This window comes from Nerophis lumbriciformis, linkage group LG11, assembly GCF_033978685.3.
Source record: "Nerophis lumbriciformis linkage group LG11, RoL_Nlum_v2.1, whole genome shotgun sequence".
NCBI lineage: Eukaryota > Metazoa > Chordata > Actinopteri > Syngnathiformes > Syngnathidae > Nerophis > Nerophis lumbriciformis.
The window spans coordinates 53,783,666-53,798,495 of NC_084558.2; positions in this window are offsets into that span (position 1 = coordinate 53,783,666).

The following is a 14,830-nucleotide window of genomic DNA, read 5'->3' on the forward strand; positions in this document are numbered from 1 at the left end:
AGGATGGTTCTATTAGAGTCACTATTGACTGCGATAGGATGGTTCTATTAGAGTCACTATTGACTGCGATATGATGGTTCTATTAGAGTCACTATTGACTGCGATATGATGGTTCTATTAGAGTCACTATTGACTGCGATAGGACGGTTCTATTAGAGTCACTATTGACTGCGATATGATGGTTCTATTAGAGTCACTATTGACTGCGATATGATGGTTCTATTAGAGTCACTATTGACTGCGATAGGACGGTTCTATTAGAGTCACTATTGACTGCGATATGATGGTTCTATTAGAGTCACTATTGACTGCGATATGATGGTTCTATTAGAGTCACTATTGACTGCGATAGGACGGTTCTATTAGAGTCACTATTGACTGCGATATGATGGTTCTATTAGAGTCACTATTGACTGCGATATGACGGTTCTATTAGAGTCACTATTGACTGCGATATGATGGTTCTATTAGAGTCACTATTGACTGCGATATGATGGTTCTATTAGAATCACTATTAACTGCGATAGGATGGTTCTATTAGTCACTATTGACTGCGATATGATGGTTCTATTAGAGTCACTATTGACTGCGATATGATGGTTCTATTAGAGTCACTATTGACTGCGATATGATGGTTCTATTAGAGTCACTATTGACTGCGATATGATGGTTCTATTAGAGTCACTATTGACTGCGATATGATGGTTCTATTAGAGTCACTATTGACTGCGATATGATGGTTCTATTAGAGTCACTATTGACTGCGATATGATGGTTCTATTAGAGTCACTATTGACTGCGATATGATGGTTCTATTAGAGTCACTTTTGACTGCGATATGATGGTTCTATTAGAGTCACTATTAACTGCGATATGATGGTTCTATTAGAGTCACTATTGACTGCGATATGATGGTTCTATTAGAGTCACTTTTGACTGCGATATGATGGTTCTATTAGAGTCACTATTGACTGCGATATGATGGTTCTATTAGAGTCACTATTGACTGCGATATGATGGTTCTATTAGAGTCACTATTGACTGCGATATGATGGTTCTATTAGAGTCACTTTTGACTGCGATATGATGGTTCTATTAGAGTCACTATTAACTGCGATATGATGGTTCTATTAGAGTCACTATTGACTGCGATATGATGGTTCTATTAGAGTCACTATTGACTGCGATATGATGGTTCTATTAGAGTCACTATTGACTGCGATATGATGGTTCTATTAGAGTCACTATTGACTGCGATATGATGGTTCTATTAGAGTCACTATTGACTGTGATATGATGGTTCTATTAGAGTCACTATTGACTGCGATATGATGGTTCTATTAGAGTCACTATTGACTGCGATATGATGGTTCTATTAGAGTCACTATTGACTGCGATATGATGGTTCTATTAGAGTCACTATTGACTGCGATATGATGGTTCTATTAGAGTCACTATTGACTGCGATATGATGGTTCTATTAGAGTCACTATTGACTGCGATATGATGGTTCTATTAGAGTCACTATTGACTGCGATATGATGGTTCTATTAGAGTCACTTTTGACTGCGATATGATGGTTCTATTAGAGTCACTATTAACTGCAATATGATGGTTCTATTAGAGTCACTATTGACTGCGATATGACGGTTCTATTAGAGTCACTATTGACTGCGATATGATGGTTCTATTAGTCACTATTGACTGCGATATGATGGTTCTATTAGAGTCACTATTGACTGCGATATGATGGTTTTATTAGAGTCACTATTGACTGCGATATGATGGTTCTATTAGAGTCACTATTGACTGCGATATGATGGTTCTATTAGAGTCACTTTTGACTGCGATATGATGGTTCTATTAGAGTCACTATTAACTGCGATATGATGGTTCTATTAGAGTCACTATTGACTGCGATATGATGGTTCTATTAGAGTCACTTTTGACTGCGATATGATGGTTCTATTAGAGTCACTATTGACTGCGATATGATGGTTCTATTAGAGTCACTATTAACTGCGATATGATGGTTCTATTAGAGTCACTATTGACTGCGATATGATGGTTCTATTAGAGTCACTATTGACTGCGATATGATGGTTCTATTAGAGTCACTTTTGACTGCGATATGATGGTTCTATTAGAGTCACTATTGACTGCGATATGATGGTTCTATTAGAGTCACTATTGACTGCGATATGATGGTTCTATTAGAGTCACTATTGACTGCGATATGATGGTTCTATTAGAGTCACTATTGACTGCGATATGATGGTTCTATTAGAGTCACTATTGACTGCGATATGATGGTTCTATTAGAGTCACTATTGACTGCGATATGATGGTTCTATTAGAGTCACTATTGACTGCGATATGATGGTTCTATTAGAGTCACTATTGACTGCGATATGATGGTTCTATTAGAGTCACTATTGACTGCGATATGATGGTTCTATTAGAGTCACTATTGACTGCGATATGATGGTTCTATTAGAGTCACTATTGACTGCGATATGATGGTTCTATTAGAGTCATTATTGACTGCGATATGACGGTTCTATTAGAGTCATTATTGACTGCGATATGATGGTTCTATTAGAGTCATTATTGACTGCGATATGATGGTTCTATTAGAGTCATTATTGACTGCGATATGATGGTTCTATTAGAGTCACTATTGACTGCGATATGATGGTTCTATTAGAGTCACTATTGACTGCGATATGATGGTTCTATTAGAGTCACTATTGACTGCGATATGATGGTTCTATTAGAGTCACTATTGACTGCGATATGATGGTTCTATTAGAGTCACTATTGACTGCGATATGATGGTTCTATTAGAGTCACTATTGACTGCGATATGATGGTTCTATTAGAGTCACTATTGACTGCGATATGATGGTTCTATTAGAGTCACTATTGACTGCGATATGATGGTTCTATTAGAGTCACTATTGACTGCGATATGATGGTTCTATTAGAGTCACTATTGACTGCGATATGATGGTTCTATTAGAGTCACTATTGACTGCGATATGATGGTTCTATTAGAGTCACTATTGACTGCGATATGATGGTTCTATTAGAGTCACTATTGACTGCGATATGATGGTTCTATTAGAGTCACTATTAACTGCGATATGATGGTTCTATTAGAGTCACTATTGACTGCGATATGATGGTTCTATTGGAGTCACTATTGACTGCGATAGGATGGTTCTATTGGAGTCACTATTGACTGCGATAGGATGGTTCTATTAGAGTCACTATTGACTGCGATATGATGGTTCTATTAGAGTCACTATTGACTGCGATATGATGGTTCTATTAGAGTCACTATTGACTGCGATATGACGGTTCCATTAGAGTCACTATTGACTGCGATATGACGGTTCTATTAGAGTCACTATTGACTGCGATATGATGGTTCTATTAGAGTCACTATTGACTGCGATATGATGGTTCTATTAGAGTCACTATTGACTGCGATATGATGGTTCTATTAGAGTCACTATTAACTGCGATAGGATGGTTCTATTAGAGTCACTATTGACTGCGATATGACGGTTCTATTAGAGTCACTATTGACTGCGATATGACGGTTCTATTAGAGTCACTATTGACTGCGATATGATGGTTCTATTAGAGTCACTATTGACTGCGATATGATGGTTCTATTAGAGTCACTATTGACTGCGATATGATGGTTCTATTAGTCACTATTGACTGCGATATGATGGTTCTATTAGAGTCACTATTAACTGCGATAGGATGGTTCTATTAGAGTCACTATTGACTGCGATATGATGGTTCTATTAGAGTCACTATTGACTGCGATATGATGGTTCTATTAGAGTCACTATTGACTGCGATATGATGGTTCTATTAGAGTCACTATTGACTGCGATATGATGGTTCTATTAGAGTCACTATTAACTGCGATAGGATGGTTCTATTAGAGTCACTATTGACTGCGATATGATGGTTCTATTAGAGTCACTATTGACTGCGATATGACGGTTCTATTAGAGTCACTATTGACTGCGATATGACGGTTCTATTAGAGTCACTATTGACTGCGATATGATGGTTCTATTAGAGTCACTATTGACTGCGATATGATGGTTCTATTAGAGTCACTATTGACTGCGATATGATGGTTCTATTAGAGTCACTATTGACTGCGATATGACGGTTCTATTAGAGTCATTATTGACTGCTATATGATGGTTCTATTAGAGTCACTATTGACTGCGATATGATGGTTCTATTAGAGTCACTATTGACTGCGATATGATGGTTCTATTAGAGTCACTATTGACTGCGATATGATGGTTCTATTAGAGTCACTATTGACTGCGATATGATGGTTCTATTAGAGTCACTATTGACTGCGATATGATGGTTCTATTAGAGTCACTATTGACTGCGATATGATGGTTCTATTAGAGTCACTATTGACTGCGATATGATGGTTCTATTAGAGTCACTATTGACTGCGATATGACGGTTCTATTAGAGTCACTATTGACTGCGATATGAAGGTTCTATTAGAGTCACTATTGACTGCGATATGATGGTTCTATTAGAGTCACTATTGACTGCGATATGATGGTTCTATTAGAGTCACTATTGACTGCGATATGATGGTCCTATTAGAGTCACTATTGACTGCGATAGGATGGTTCTATTAGAGTCACTATTGACTGCGATATGATGGTTCTATAAGAGTCACTATTGACTGCGATATGATGGTTCTATTAGAGTCACTATTGACTGCGATATGATGTTTCTATTAGAGTCACTATTGACTGCGATATGATGGTTCTATTAGAGTCACTATTGACTGCGATGTGATGGTTCTATTAGAGTCACTATTGACTGCGATATGACGGTTCTATTAGAGTCACTATTGACTGCGATATGACGGTTCTATTAGAGTCACTATTGACTGCGATATGACGGTTCTATTAGAGTCACTATTGACTGCGATATGACGGTTCTATTAGAGTCACTATTGACTGCGATATGACGGTTCTATTAGAGTCACTATTGACTGCGATATGATGGTTCTATTAGAGTCACTATTGACTGCGATATGATGGTTCTATTAGAGTCACTATTGACTGCGATATGATGGTTCTATTAGAGTCACTATTGACTGCGATATGACGGTTCTATTAGAGTCACTATTGACTGCGATATGACGGTTCTATTAGAGTCACTATTGACTGCGATATGATGGTTCTATTAGAGTCACTATTGACTGCGATATGATGGTTCTATTAGAGTCACTATTGACTGCGATATGATGGTTCTATTAGAGTCACTATTGACTGCGATATGACGGTTCTATTAGAGTCATTATTGACTGCGATATGACGGTTCTATTAGAGTCATTATTGACTGCGATATGATGGTTCTATTAGAGTCATTATTGACTGCGATATGATGGTTCTATTAGAGTCACTATTGACTGCGATATGATGGTTCTATTAGAGTCACTATTGACTGCGATATGATGGTTCTATTAGAGTCATTATTGACTGCGATATGACGGTTCTATTAGAGTCATTATTGACTGCGATATGATGGTTCTATTAGAGTCATTATTGACTGCGATATGATGGTTCTATTAGAGTCACTATTGACTGCGATATGATGGTTCTATTAGAGTCACTATTGACTGCGATATAATGGTTCTATTAGAGTCACTATTGACTGCGATATGATGGTTCTATTAGAGTCACTATTGACTGCGATATGATGGTTCTATTAGAGTCACTATTGACTGCGATATGATGGTTCTATTAGAGTCACTATTGACTGCGATATGACGGTTCTATTAGAGTCACTATTGACTGCGATATGATGGTTCTATTAGAGTCACTATTGACTGCGATATGATGGTTCTATTAGAGTCACTATTGACTGCGATATGATGGTTCTATTAGAGTCACTATTGACTGCGATATGATGGTCCTATTAGAGTCACTATTGACTGCGATAGGATGGTTCTATTAGAGTCACTATTGACTGCGATATGATGGTTCTATTAGAGTCACTATTGACTGCGATATGATGGTTCTATTAGAGTCACTATTGACTGCGATATGATGTTTCTATTAGAGTCACTATTGACTGCGATATGATGGTTCTATTAGAGTCACTATTGACTGCGATATGATGGTTCTATTAGCAGAGGTGTGGACTCGAGTCACATGACTTGGACTCGAGTCAGACTCGAGTCATGAATTTGATGACTTTAGACTCGACTTGACAAAATGTAAAAAGACTTGCAACTCGACTTAGACTTTAACATCAATGACTTGTGACTTCACTTGGACTTGAGCCTTTTGAATTGACATGACTTGACATGACTTGCTACTTTCCCCAAAACCCAAAGATGAAAAAGTTATTCGGGAGCGCTCCGTATTTTTCATTGTGTACTTGTCTATCAGCGTTGCGTGTGTCAGCTGGTGTGCTCTCAGTACAACAGCCAATCAAATTAGATCTACTTTGTTTTCATCACACAGCATTCATCCAATCAAATTGCAGGACAACCAACGAAGAAGACATGTCCAAACCACACGCCAGTGAACAAAAAATGATACCTAAAATAATTTCGTTTGGGTATAAAAATTACGAGGTGGTCAACACAAAACGGTTTGCAGTATGCAACACATGCGGTTCGAAAATTACTGATGGAGAGGCAACAACTTCCAACTTCGTCCGGTGTTGTGCCGGAAAACGCACCCCTGCCATAATATGCACCCCCTGACGCTTGGATTATTTCACTTTATGTACTTTTTTATGCCGAAAGAGGCGATTTAAAAGAGGTATTTCAGCCAACAGCCGAGTTAGATATACTTTTCGAGACGAGTGATGCAACCGAGTGACGTAAGCGCGCTCCTGCGTCAGGGGGTGCATATTATGGCAGGGGTGCGTTTTCCGGCACAACACCGGCATTTGAAGTTGCACAAAGAACGGTAAGTTTTGAATGTAAGATAACGTTTATTGGCTAAGTAACGTGACTTTTATTTGCTGTGTAGTTAAATCAGTGAGGCTGTAAACTCACTGCTAACGTTATAACGTTATTGCAAACACGGGAATATGTTGCAGTTCACTACCTTATTCATACTTTTTGTTCAGTGATTTTTTTTTAAGCAGGGTTACGTTAGTCAATATATCACACGTAACGTTAGACGGCGGTCAGCAGCACCGCGTACTTTAGCCACCTAAAAAAAGACAAAAATAATAAAATAAAGGTCAGTTAAAATGTATACTATATTATGAATATGTGTACCGTTTTAGCTAGCTTTCTGACATACTGTTGGTTGTTTACCTCAGTGGTCCCCAACCACCGGGCCGCGGCCCGGTACTGGTCCGTGGATCGATTGGTATCGGGCCGCACAAGAAATATATATATATTTTTTTTCTTTTTTTAATTAAATCAACATAAAAAACACAAGATACACTTACAAGTAGTGCACCAACCCAAAACAACTCTCTCCCCCCTTTTGTTCTGGGCATTGAACATGAAGACTCTTCCTTCACTGTTCCGAGTGGCCATGAGAGTCTTGGCAGTGCCTGCCTCCAGTGCTCCAGTGGAGCAAGTTTTCAGCCATGGTGGCATCATACTACGCCCCCATCGTGCACAAATGACTGACAGACTCTTGGCTAATTTGGTCTTTTGCAAATGCAATGCAGCATAGGGCCCTGACATATAAAAAGTACAACTCTTTTGTTATGTTCACGTATATGTCATGTTTTTTCAATGTTAAATAAATGATAAATGGGTTGTACTTGTATAGCGCTTTTCTACCTTCAAGGTACTCAAAGCGCTTTGACACTACTTCCACATTTACCCATTCACACACACATTCACACACTGATGGAGGGAGCTGCCATGCAAGGCGCTACCAGCACCCATCAGGAGCAAGGGTGAAGTGTCTTGCTCAGGACACAACGGACATGACGAGGTTGGTGCTAGGTGGGGATTGAACCAGGGACCCTCGGGTCGCGCACGGCCACTCTTCCACTGCGCCACGCCGTCCCCAATGTTAACACTTTTGTACAAATAAGTACATTTGCACTTTATTTTTCAATGTGTTTGTTCTGTAAAGGAATGAGTTAATGTTTAAAATGACTGGTTAATAGTGCTATTATAAAGTGCAATGTCAGCACAATTTTCTTTCCTGCAATTTAAAATGCACTTGTTTTAATAAATAAATACAGCGTTTGAAAAGCATACACAATCTGTGTTAATATATTAGTCTGTGGTTAAAAGGACTTGAAAGGACTCGAAACTCAAAATGCAGGACTTAGGACTTGACTTGAGACTTTCCAGTCTTGACTTTGGACTTGACTCGGGGCTTGCCTGTCTTGACTCGGGACTTGACTCGGACTTGAGGGCAAAGACTTGAGACTTACTTGTGACTTGCAAAACAATGACTTGGTCCCACCTCTGTCTATTAGAGTCACTATTGACTGCGATATGATGGTTCTATTAGAGTCACTATTGACTGCGATATGACGGTTCTATTAGAGTCACTATTGACTGCGATATGACGGTTCTATTAGAGTCACTATTGACTGCGATATGACGGTTCTATTAGAGTCACTATTGACTGCGATATGACGGTTCTATTAGAGTCACTATTGACTGCGATATGATGGTTCTATTAGAGTCACTATTGACTGCGATATGACGGTTCTATTAGAGTCACTATTGACTGCGATATGATGGTTCTATTAGAGTCACTATTGACTGCGATATGATGGTTCTATTAGAGTCACTATTGACTGCGATATGATGGTTCTATTAGAGTCACTATTGACTGCGATATGATGGTTCTATTAGAGTCACTATTGACTGCGATATGATGGTTCTATTAGAGTCACTATTGACTGCGATATGATGGTTCTATTAGAGTCACTATTGACTGCGATATGACGGTTCTATTAGAGTCATTATTGACTGCGATATGATGGTTCTATTAGAGTCATTATTGACTGCGATATGATGGTTCTATTAGAGTCACTATTGACTGCGATATGATGGTTCTATTAGAGTCACTATTGACTGCGATATGATGGTTCTATTAGAGTCACTATTGACTGCGATATGATGGTTCTATTAGAGTCACTATTGACTGCGATATGATGGTTCTATTAGAGTCACTATTGACTGCTTTCAAAGGCCTCTCAGTTCAATCCTCCTTCCATTGTCTCCCCTCCACTTTGCTTTGTGCGCACGTCTAGACGCTCTATTTCTCAGGCCTTCGCATGGCCGACCGCCCTCGCCACATCACACGGTTCCGTGCGTGCTGTAGTTTGTTCTCCCGTCACGGCCCAAACATAATCGCCTTTCAGCTCCCGTCATCCTCTCTTGTTCCGCGTCACGTGCCGCCAGGGCCGTGCGTATACGTGCAGGCGGGGGCCATACAACCCGACACCCGCAATCTGACCCGGGTGAATGGAACGGCGCGCGGGTGTCTGGTTCCAACGCTGTGGCAAAGTGAAGGAAGACGGGATCGTGCACATAGCGCTAAGATTCTCAATCTCCATTCAGATTATGACGACATGAATCCACATGTTGAATTATTGAATCCTTCTGAGGCGACATAACAATGTCATGTTTCACGCATAACTCATACTTGCCAACCTTGAGACCTCCGATTTCGGGAGGTGGGGGGGGGGGGGGGGAGGGGGGGCGTGGTTAAGATATATATATATATATATATATATATATATATATATAAGAAATACTTGACTTTCAGTGAATTCTAGCTATATATATATATATATATATATATATATATATATATAAATAAATAAAATAAATACGTGAATTTCAGTGTTCATTTACAAACTACAACTCACAAACACTTTAGAGTTAGGCTCCACCATCAGAATGTGTACTTAAACTTATAAAGATCACATGGATATTATTCAGTGAGTTGATTCACCAAAACTAACCTGTTTTACAGGAGGAAAAAGCACACAGGACGTTTCAATTGTTCACAGACTGGTCGCGCTCATCAGAATGACAAGCCACTTCCGGTCTGCAGGTGATAGCATTCAATTGGGAAGAAACGCCCTACTGCCCCCTACTGACCAATGTGAATACTGATAAATGTGTAATGACGGCTCCAAAAACGAATTCAAACCACAAAATAAAATAAATAAATCAACACAAAAATGTGACACATTATGGGTGGGTCACATGTGCATGTACAGTAGATGGCAGTATTGTCCTGTATAAAAGTGTCACAACATTGCTGTTTACGGCAGACCAACTGCTTTACGGTAGACACTGTTGTTGTGTGTTGTCAACACGTCACTCAGGTCCGCCTGAATTTCGGGAGTTTTTCGGGAGAAAATTTGTCCCGGGAGGTTTTCGGGAGAGGCGCTGAATTTCGGGAGTCTCCCGGAAAATCCGGGAGGGTTGGCAAGTATGACATAACTTCCTCCTCTCTGACAGTAATCATTCATTTACAAGACCATGAACTCCATGGAGTCTACTCGCATTTCGGCCAAATAACTTTTGTGTTTTAACACATCAAAACCCATTTCCCATACTCAGTGATGTCCAAAGTGCGGCTTTGGGGCTGTTGGCGGCCCACAGTTTACACCAGAGGAGTCAAAGTCATTTTCACTGAGGGCCACATGGCAGTTATGTTTGGCCCCGGAGGCATACTTGACAACCCTCCTGATTTTCCCGGGAGACTCCCGAATTATGGGAATCAGCACCTCCAAGTCCGAGTCCATGGTTCTCGCCCGGAAAAGGGTGGAGTGCCATCTCCGGGTTGGGGAGGAGACCCTGCCCCAAGTGGAGGAGTTCAAGTACCTGGGAGTCTTGTTCACGAGTGAGGGAAGAGTGGATGGTGAGATCGACAGGCGGCGTCTTCAGTAATGCGGACGCTGTATCGATCCGTTGTGGTGAAGAAGGAGCTGAGCCGGAAGGCAAAGCTCTCAATTTACCGGTCAATCTACGTTCCCATCCTCACCTATGGTCATGAGCTTTGGGTTATGACCGAAAGGACAAGATCACGGGTACAAGCAGCCCAAATGAGTTTCCTTTGCCGGGTCCCTTAGAGATAGGGTGAGAAGCTCTGTCATCCGGGGGGAACTCAAAGTAAATCCGCTGCTCCTCCACATGGAGAGGAGCCAGATGAGGTGGTTCGGGCATCTGGCTAGGATGCCACCCGGGAGGTGTTTAGGGCACGTCCGACCGGTAGGAGGCCACGGGGAAGACCCAGGACACGTTGGGAAGACTATGTCTCCCGGCTGGCCTGGGAACGCCTCGGGGTCCCACAGGAAGAGCTGGACGAAGTGGCTGGGGAGAGGGAAGTCTGGGCTTTGGATAAGCGGAAGAAGATGGATGGATGGATGGACTACCGGATTTCAGTGCCCCCCTAAATCTCCCGGGGCAACGATTCTCCTGAATTTCTCCCAATTTCCACCCGGACAACAATATTGGGGACGTGCCTTAAAGGCACTGCCTTTAGCGTCCTCTCCAACCTGTCATCACATCTGCTTTCCCTCCATACAAACAGCGTAACATAATGTATGCGACTCAATCTCCCGAATTCGGAGGTCTCAAGGTTGGCAAGTATGCCCGGAGGGCCGCTTCTAACAGTGAATACTATTATTTACACCAAAATGCATCCGTTCTCCCTTTTCTGTCTACACACTGTGTCTGCTTGTAAGTACTCCGTGTGTGTGCGCAGCCGAACATGCTCGTTCGCTCGTAAAACCAGATATAGTACCGAATATGATTTATTAGTATCGCGGTACTATACTAGTTCTGGTATATTGTACAACCCTACTCGTGACCAACCTGGACATGTTCCTCTTTGACTTCAGACTACCTTTCCCTCGTTCCACCCCCGAACGAATCAGCCCGCCATTGGTCTTGGCGCAGGTCTCGCTCCCTTAATGACGACCCCTGATTGGTCACAGACGTACTCGGCTTTCCACTTCCTGCCCGATGAAGTAAACAAGAAGCATCAATCATCACAGACAATTACCTGACCCTCGGTCCGAGCCAGCGCCCTCGCCCACCTTGTGTACCGTTTGTTTGTGTCTCTCTTCGGCATGTCTGGACTGTGACACGTTTGCCAGTTTATGCAGAATGTCAAACTTCATTATGCTGGCCTCGGACTCGCTGGCTTGTGGGACAGCCGGAGTGAGTGTTTGGCTTTTAAAGGCATTTGGCTGCGCTGTGATTAAAAAGAAAAATACTAAAAACCGCATGAGACTTGAGATTATTTCACCAGCGAGAATGTAAACCACAACTATTTCATGCCTAAAAGATGCGTGCGACAAAAGGCCCGACAGTCAAATTGTGCTAGTCTCATCTCTTTGTGTTGCCAGTAAGAGATTGTGTGTTTAACACAACTATGCCTTCTTACTGAACTCTTTCTATGGAAGTAGCAGAATTATTTGCAAATTCATATCTCAATCTGTGTGTCTGTGATACAATTTACATGTCCCTGTACTAATTAATGTGTCTGTATCTCAATATGTGTGTCTGTAATACAATTTCCATGTCCCTGTACTAATTTGTGTGTCTGTATCTCAATCTGTGTGTATGTAATCTAATTGACATGTCACTGGACTAAATTGTGTGTCTGTATCTCAATCTGTGTGTCTGTAATACGATTTACATGTACCTGTACTAATTTGTGTGTCTGTATCTCAATATGTGTGTGTGTAATCTAATGTCCATGTCCCTGTACCAATTTGTGTGTCTGTATCTCAATCTGTGTGTGTGTAATACAATTTCCATGTCCCTGTACTAATTTGTGTGTCTGTATCTCAATCTGTGTGTGTGTAATACAATTTCCATGTCCCTGTACTAATTTGTGTGTCTGTATCTCAATCTGTGTGTGTGTAATACAATTTACATGTCCCTGTACTAATTTGTGTGTCTGTATCTCAATATGTGTGTCTGTAATACAATTTACATGTCCTTGTACTAATTAATGTGTCTGTATCTCAATATGTGTGTCTGTAATACAATTTCCATGTCCCTGTACTAATTTGTGTGTCTGTATCTCAATCTGTGTGTATGTAATCTAATTGACATGTCACTGGACTAAAGTGTGTGTCTGTATCTCAATCTGTGTGTGTAATCTAATGCACATGTCCCTGTACCAATTTGTGTGTCTGTATCTCAATCTGTGTGTGTGTAATACAATGTCCATGTCCCTGTACTAATTAATGTGTCTGTATCTCAATATGTGTGTCTGTAATACAATTTACATGTCCCTGTACTAATTAATGTGTCTGTATCTCAATATGTGTGTCTGTAATACAATTTACATGTCCCTGTACTAATTTGTGTGTCTGTATCTCAATCTGTGTGTATGTAATCTAATTGACATGTCACTGGACTAAATTGTGTGTCTGTATCTCAATCTGTGTCTGTAATACGATTTACATGTACCTGTACTAATTTGTGTGTCTGTATCTCAATATGTGTGTGTGTAATCTAATGTCCATGTCCCTGTACCAATTTGTGTGTCTGTATCTCAATCTGTGTGTGTGTAATACAATTTCCATGTACCTGTACTAATTTGTGTGTCTGTATCTCAATATGTGTGTCTGTAATCTAATTTACATGCCCCTGTACTAATTTGTGTGTCTGTATCTCAATCTGTGTGTGTGAAATCTAATTTCCATGTCCCTGTACTAATTTGTGCGTCTGTATCTCAATATGTGTGTCTGTAATACAATTTCCATGTCCCTGTACTAATTTGTGTGTCTGTATCTCAATCTGTGTGTGTGTAATCTAATTTCCATGTCCCTGTACTAATTTGTGCGTCTGTATCTCAATATGTGTGTCTGTAGTACAATTTCCATGTCCCTGTACTAATTTGTGTGTCTGTATCTCAATATGTGTGTCTGTAATACAATGTACATGTCCCTGTACTAATTTGTGTGCCTGTATCTCAATATGTGTGTGTGTGTGTGTGTGTGTGTGTGTGTAATCTAATGCCCGTGTCCCTGTACTAATTTGTGTGTCTGTATCTCAATCTGTGTGTGTGTAATCTAATTTCCATGTCCCTGTACTAATTTGTGTGTCTGTATCTCAATATGTGTGTGTGTAATACAATTTACATGTCCCTGTACTAATTAATGTGTCTGTATCTCAATATGTGTGTCTGTAATACAATTTACATGTCCCTGGACTAATTTGTGTGTCTGTATCTCAATCTGTGTGTCTGCAATACAATTTACATGTCTATGTGCTAATTTGTGTGTCTGTATCTCAACATGTGTGTGTAATCTAATGCACATGTCTCTGTACTAATGTGTGTGTCTGTATCTCAATCTTTGTGTCTGCAATACAATTTACATGTCTATGTGCTAATTTGTGTGTCTGTATCTCAATCTGTGTGTCTGTAATACGATTTACATGTCCCTGTACTAATTTGTGTGTCTGTATCTCAATCTGTGTGTGTGTAATACGATTTACATGTCCCTGTACTAATTTGTGTGTCTGTATCTCAATATGTGTGTCTGTAATCTAATTTACATGCCCCTGTACTAATTTGTGTGTATGTATCTCAATCTGTGTGTCTGCAATACAATTTACATGTTTATGTGCTAATTTGTGTGTCTGTATCTCAATATGTGTGTCTGTAATCTAATTTATATGTCCCTGTACTAATTTGTGTGTCTGTATCTCAATCTGTGTGTGTGTAATCTAATTTACATGTACCTGTACTAATTTGTGTGTCTGTATCTCAATCTGTGTGTCTGTAATACAATTTACATGTCCCCGTACTAAGTTGTGTGTCTGTATCTCAAT